Here is a 7,363-nt window from a genome sequence, read left to right as displayed (position 1 = left end):
CCTCGTCGTATTTTGATTCATCCGGTCGTAATATTGTCTTTTCTTGTAGGGGCCCTTAGTATCAAGTATGATGCCTCGTCGTATTTCAATTCATCCGCATCGTACTTTTATCTTTTTTCCTCGTATAATGTCTCGATTTCAAGTACGATGCAACATCATATTTTAATTTATTCGTACCGTATTCTTATCTTTTCTTGTACGACACCCTCAGTCTCGAGAATGACGTCTTGTAGTATTTTAGTTTATATGCGTCATACTCTTGCCCTTTTCACTTATACGACACCCCGAGTCTCAAATATGATGCCTCATCGTATTTTATTTTCGAATAAGACGCCTTGTCGTATTTTAATTGATTTCGGGTTATACTCTCGTCTTTTCTATTCTAATGTATGGGGACACGATCGGTCTCCAGTCAACATCTCCTTGTGAGAAGGATGCCCGGAAGAACCATTATAAGCTTTAAACCTTTTAACACCTCTCCCACTAAGATTCTCGTCAGTTAATTGATTCTCCAGCGAGTCATGGCTCCGCCGTTGCCGATCCTCCTCCTTCTATCTCTTCGGCTCTCATCCTCAGCCCTGCTGAGCCTCAGAAGGGGCTCCTCCCTTTCCGTCGAGAACCCCTCCGACGTCCTCGCCTCGCCGGCCGGCGCCTTCTCCGCCGGGTTCTTCCAGGTCGGCGAAAACGCCTACGCCTTCGCCATATGGTACGGCGGGCCTCCCTGCACCGGCCCCAGCTGCGTCCCCGTCTGGATGGCCAACCGCGGCGTCCCGGTCAACGGGAAGGGCTCGAGGTTGTCCCTGACGAACAACGGGAACCTGGTCCTGTCCGACGCCGGCGCCTCCAAGGCGTGGTCTTCGGATACCGTTGCCTCCAAGGCGGCGAGTTTGCAGCTCAACGACACGGGGAACCTCGTCCTTGCTGGGGAGAATGGCGAGGCTCTGTGGCAAAGCTTCGATTTTCCCACTGACACTCTTCTCCCGACGCAAGTCATGAAGAGGGATACCGTCGTCATCTCTTCCCGGAGCAGGTGAGCTCTCAAGGCCCACCACCTATACGATGAAATTCCTTGACCGTACGGAGGCATATCATCAGTTTTTTTTATTTTTTTTTGATAGAAAGGTCGCTTTCATATGGAATCTAAATCCATTTCCTGCAGGTCCAATTACTCTGGCGGCTTCTACTCGCTCTGCTTCAATGACGACAACGTTCTCCACCTCATCTTCAATGGCCCCACCTTTTCCAGCAGCTATTGGCCCTTACCGTGGGCGCGGCCCCAAGATCTCGGCCCGGGCCTCAAACGGTTCATCTACAACAACAGCAGGTCCGCGGTCCTCGATCCGCTCGGCTACTTCTTGTCCTCTGACAAGTGCCAGTTCTACTCTTCCGATTATGGAGTAGTCATACCCCGAAGGCTAACGGTTGATCCTGATGGGAATCTGAGGCTGTACAGCCTCGATACGGCTACTAAAAACTGGTCGGTCACTTGGGAAGCCTTCCCCGCCGTCTCGTGCTTCATCCATGGAGTTTGCGGCAATAACAGCCTGTGCAGCTATGATAGGACTCTAGGCCGGAGCTGCTCCTGTGTCCCTGGATATGAGAGGGTGGACCCCAACGACTGGTGCTTGGGGTGCAGGCCGACTTTCGAGCTCTCTGATAGATGCGGCAGTGATGTGGGGTTCGTGAAGGTCCTCTATGTAGACTTCTATGGATATGATTATGATACCATCCCGAACACGACCCGCGACAATTGCCAGAAAACGTGCGCTGAGTCCTGCAGCTGCAGAGGCTTCCAGTACATCTTGTCCAATTCCCTGGACGCCTATGACTGTTTCCTCAAGATCGAGCTACTTAACGGGCACAATCTCCCAAGCTTCACGGGCGAGTTCCACTTGAAAGTCAATAAGTCGGTCACCTTCACCACAGATCAGCTTGAGAGGCGGACGCGATACAACTGCACCGGGATACAGAAGGAAGTGCTTGACAGGAGGTACAGTCAAAAGGGCAAGAATGGGGTCGTCAACTTCATGCTCTGGTTTGCCATTGCAGTTGCAGCAATCGAGATTCTTGTCGTTTTTGTGGTTTGGTTCTTCTTCTTCAGGAACCAGCAGGATATCACAGCAGCGAACCACAGTTACTTTCTTGCAGCTACAGGGTTCCAGAGGTTCACTCACGATGAGCTCAAGAAGGCCACCAAGAACTTCAGCCAAGAGATCGGGAGAGGAGCAGGAGGGTTCGTATATAGAGGCGTTTTGCCCGATAATCGTGTGGCAGCAGTAAAGCTATTGAATGAAGCGATTACAGGAGAGGCTGACTTCCTAGCCGAAGTGAGTACAATCGGGAAGCTTAACCACATGAACTTGATCGAGATGTGGGGATACTGTGCAGAGGGAAAGCACAGGTAATGTAGAACCTAACTGATGCCTAATTCTTGAAATTACACTTAAAAGTTACATTTTGTGGAGGTCGTTCTTTAACTGGTTCTTGATCAAACAGGCTCTTGGTTTACGAGTACATGGAACACGGGTCATTAGCAGAGAATCTCTCATCCTAGGAGCTTAACTGGAGGAGAAGGTTCGATATTGCACTAGGGACTGCAAAGGGGTTGGCTTACTTGCACGAGGAGTGCTTGGAGTGGGTCCTTCACTGTGATGTGAAGCCTCAGAACATACTCCTGGACTCAGAATATCAGCCCAAGGTTGCGGATTTTGGACTCTCTAAGCTGATGGATCGAGGGAAGGGCACAAACTCGAACTTCTCGAGGATAAGAGGGACCCGAGGTTACATGGCTCCTGAGTGGGTTTCGAACCTGCCAATTACAGCAAAAGTGGATGTCTACAGCTATGGGATTGTGATGCTGGAGCTGGTGACTGGAATGAACCCTGCCACGAGTGTGCATTCCCTTGAGGTTAGAGGGGACGTGAAGCACATCAGGCTCGTCACTTGGGCCAGGCAGAAGATGCAGGAATCAGCGTCGAACCCTTCTCGGGTGGACGAGATGGTGGACCCAATCTTTCGATTCTGTGGAACCTAAAATTCATGTCCTTCAATGTAAAACCTGAATGATTATTGAGAGTGTTTGGCGACATGAAAATGTAGATTGATACGGGCTCATACCACCTGAGGGAAGAATCAGAATACGCAACTACGATGATTTTTATGCTGTAATTAGCTTCTTGAAAGCAGTAAGTTTTGGAGCGGTAGTGTGATTTTTATGTGTGTATATACACATTGTGATCCAATTATTCGATATCCAACATATGCTCATCAGATGGAATTCTCAGTTTCAATCTTCGGCATAAGATCGGTGATGTTCTCATTGTTTGATCATTTTCTATTCCGCGTCCGCCTCTCTCCTAGCAACGAGCGAAGAAAGGTCCAGTTTGAAATCACCTTGCTCTGAGCTGCATTTGAGATTTGCTCATATTTGAGAGAAGACGCAGTCAAAGAAGGTGACTCTGCATCTGATACAAAAAGGGTGCCAGAGCTTTTGAAATAGTCGAAGGTGGTGGGCACCAAACAACAATAATTTCTCCTCAAGGAAATCAAAATGACAGTTGAAAGGATTCCTTAAAATAGCTTCATTTGGTTTCGGAATCGCGATTTAAAATTTTAATTTTAACTTTAACTCAATACACTATACAACAAAACATACTTTTCTAAAGTCAAACTGGTGGCCCCATATATTATTCAATATATAATCTCATACACTACCCAATATACTACACAACAAAATTGATGGGGTCCACAGTCCTTATATTTTTTTTTGTCTTTTTCTACTATCAAAATCACAGTTACAAATTTAAAATTTTAACTCTGAAATCAAATGCAATGTAAATATCCATTTCACCAGGGCGTAAACTCGCCGTACGTTCGCTCGTCCAATCGCCACCTGAATCGAGTTTTGTGTGCCAATCGATTGAGATGTTCGTACATACAAAGGATAAGTTTGAGATGGGCTAAGACGAGGCCTTGAAACCAAGACGAAGAAGAAACGCAAGACTGTTGCTCAATAATTTTGCAAGTTGCTAAGTGGACAGAAGAATGTGTCGACTAGACTGCTACTCAATGTTTGACTCCAAACAGTGTCATGGTGCAATCTGTTGGCCACTATATCACTGTTTATGGTTTCGGTTGAATTTATGTTGGTTTTATCAAATCGATATTCGAATCGACTGTCGAATGATAAAAAAAATCTAGTTTTGACGAACTAGTCAATTTTTGACAGTTAACTGCAACACACGGTACAGTCCACTCGTTGGAAATTCTGCTTTTTTGCAAGGGGTGTCGACACAATGGTGTCCTACGATAGCTTGAATGACGTAGTGTAGTTTGTAAACTTGTGATCAGTGGCAGTGAACCGACTATGTCTGTAGAGTCGGGGTTTAAAACCTCTCGAAAACACTTACCGGTAAAAAAAAAAAAAAAACAGATGCCCAAACGGGAATTGTAACATTTTGTTTTTCTTTTTCTGGTGAATTTGGGGTCCGAAGCCGAGGATATTAAAAACAGAAAGGACCGAACTCGCTCTTCCTGTCTTTCTAGAGTTTTGCTACGAATGGAGTTACGTTTCAACCTCGGGTATGCATGGAATTCGTTTACCCCCCCTATTTTTCTTTCTTTTTCACCCCTAAATTTTTTCATGGTAAATGAATTAAATCTTTCGAGATTTAAAGGTTATGATTAAAGATCGTGTAAAATGAGATTCATCTTTAAGCATTCTTTTAAGGGTAAATTGCACTGGTGGTCTAAAATACTTTACAAATGTTTCATTATGGTCCAAAAAGTTTTTTTCGCTACATGATGGTGCAAAATGTTTCAAAATTGTTTTATAATGGTACAAACCGTCAATTGGCCATAAAGCCGTTAACATTTTACTAACGTGGCGCGTCCTATGTGTCACTTTTGTTACGTGGAACCAATCAGAGTGCGCCACATCATTTAAGAGAAAATAAAATTTTAAAAAGTCCAAAAAAATACAAAAAAGAGTAAAATTTTGAAAAAAAATAAAAAAATTATTTTAAAATTTTGAAAATTTTAAAATTATTTTTAAAAAATTTAAAATATTTAATTTTTTAAAAAAAAATACAAAAAATAATTAAAAAATACAAAAAAGAGTAAAATTTTTGAAAAAAAATAAAAATTATTTTTTTGAAAATTTTAAAATTTTTTTTAAAATTTTTTTTTTTTTTTTTTCCTTTTTAAATTTTTTTTTTTTTTTTTTTTCCTAAAATTATTTTTCCTTTTCCCTTCCCCTTTTCCCCTTCTTTGTCCCCGTTTTTTTTTTCTTTTTCCCCGTTTTTTTTTTTTAGAATTATTTAAAATTTTTCGGCCACTTCAGCAAGAAAGTGACACGTAATAGCCACGTCAGCGTCGGCTTGACGGCGTCAAGCTCGAGTTGACGGTTTGTACCATCATGTAGCGAAAAAAACTTTTTGGACCATAATGAAACATTTGTAAAATATTTTGGACCATCAGTGTAATTTACCATTCTTTTAATCAACAAGTTATCAAAAAAGTATCGTGCGTGCCATCGTTTCTACAGGAATTTCTCAGCAATACGACACATCTAAGCGATCTTGTTGTGTTTTTCTTTTTTGTAATATATGAGAAAATGCATTGAATAGGGGAGGACCATCATCAAACCTAGCTAGATAAATTTAATGCCTACGTCACATATATATTAAACAATGAAAGTGGATTACAACTAACAAAGTGTCCAATCCGGGCTTTTTATATTACGGCAGAAACCTAATTAAGTGAATGATTTGCTGAAAACGGACAAAAGTTTCTATCCCCGATGTCTAAATCAAAGGCACAACTAAACATCCTTGCCATTAATTAATCATAGTTAATTATCCGCTGGGCCTCTCAATTTGATATGATCAAGTCATGTTGAAGAATCCATGTATGTGTGTGTATATATATATGTGTTATTTAAATCCCCTTCCCCTCGTCTGTAGATCGATTGAGGGATTGCCCCGGGATAACCTTCTGAAGAATCTTTATTTTTAAATAGCAAAACGGATTAGCGGAATAATTAACAACTGGCATAACAAATTTTAGTAACGGCTCCTTCAATGAACCAGATAGTTTTACGTCCAATATTGCATGTAAAAAATATGCTGTTGTTTAGAAAAGAGCTGAAAATGTTGATGGATGGGAAACAACATTGGGAGTAGTATTGGTATGAAGGGCCCATTCGTTAACGAGTAGACGGCCCAATCAAGTATCTCGGAAGCCATGGGCTTCACTGTATGGGCTGGCTATGCATATCAAGCCCATTACTGCTCATAATAGGAAAGATGGTGTATCTCAAAATTGAGCCCATTTGTATGCAAAAATTAACTTTATATATGGGCATGTAATGACTAACAAGTGAGAGCGGCTTTCTACCGCAAAAGAGATCCTTAACGCGCATGTAATTAATGACCCATGCGTGCATGCGTTTAACCGCGTTGGGAAGAACTCTTTCACGTAACACCAAATCAACCCGTGAATTTTGATTTTTCCATCCGAAAGTTCTTGATCGTCTCTAATCTTATGTACTTACTCTAACGAGAAGTTTGTCCATTGTCTAATCTTCATGCTTTGTGACTTTTGTCTAGTTTACCAGTTCAATGATGGCTGGATCTTTAGCTTGCCGTTTGTCTAGAATAAGTGTGAGCGGATAAGTCAGCAATAAATGCCACGATTCCGTATTGAACTGTTATCTGTATCTGCAATCCATACTAATTTATTTCCTTGAAGACTTGAAGTCAAAGTTGAGATCATACGCTAAACGAGATGAGATGAACTAACATGCGAAGCTTGGTGATTCATGGCCACGTAACGCGGACGGGGTGATGAGAAGTGTAAAATTATATTGGATCTATAAGTGATTGGGCCCATTTTCAACATAAAACTTCAAGCTAGTAGGTCGTGGTATCCAATCTCTTATAAACTCGTGAATTTCTCTTTTGTTTTTATGTATAAGACAATCTCTTCTAACACCCGCCCTCCCATAGTGCTATATGATATTCTCACCATTTACCAACACGTGCCATGTGAACACTTAAACACTTGATCTCAATAACTTAACTCGACCCGAGCTCTCTTCTCTTCCAGACTCTAGCCTTAACTACCTTGAGGTGGCTTCCTTTTCTATACTTGGGTGAGGGGGTCAAACAAAGTATGATTTGACTTCTACTTCCAGACTTGAACTTCACTAGTCACGAGTTTTATACTCGGACCTGGCATAGTATGAGTCCCTACATCATGACGGAAGTCTAACTCTCCCTAATACTATGTAAAAACGAGAGTTGTCAGAGCCTCACCAGCTTGAGACTGATCAAATCCTTGTTGATATTCGTTTCTTGTTTTC

General features: G+C 42.0%; 1 pseudogene; it reads left to right on the top strand.

Moving 5' to 3' along the window:
* Nucleotides 1–365: 365 nt before the first annotated feature.
* LOC116215453 lies at nucleotides 366–3,290 on the top strand (annotated as a pseudogene).
* Nucleotides 3,291–7,363: the final 4,073 nt, after the last annotated feature.

Source organism: Punica granatum, chromosome 7 (genome assembly GCF_007655135.1).
Source record: "Punica granatum isolate Tunisia-2019 chromosome 7, ASM765513v2, whole genome shotgun sequence".
NCBI classification, from domain to species: Eukaryota; Viridiplantae; Streptophyta; class Magnoliopsida; order Myrtales; family Lythraceae; genus Punica; species Punica granatum.
This window is presented reverse-complemented; position numbering and strand designations above follow the sequence as displayed.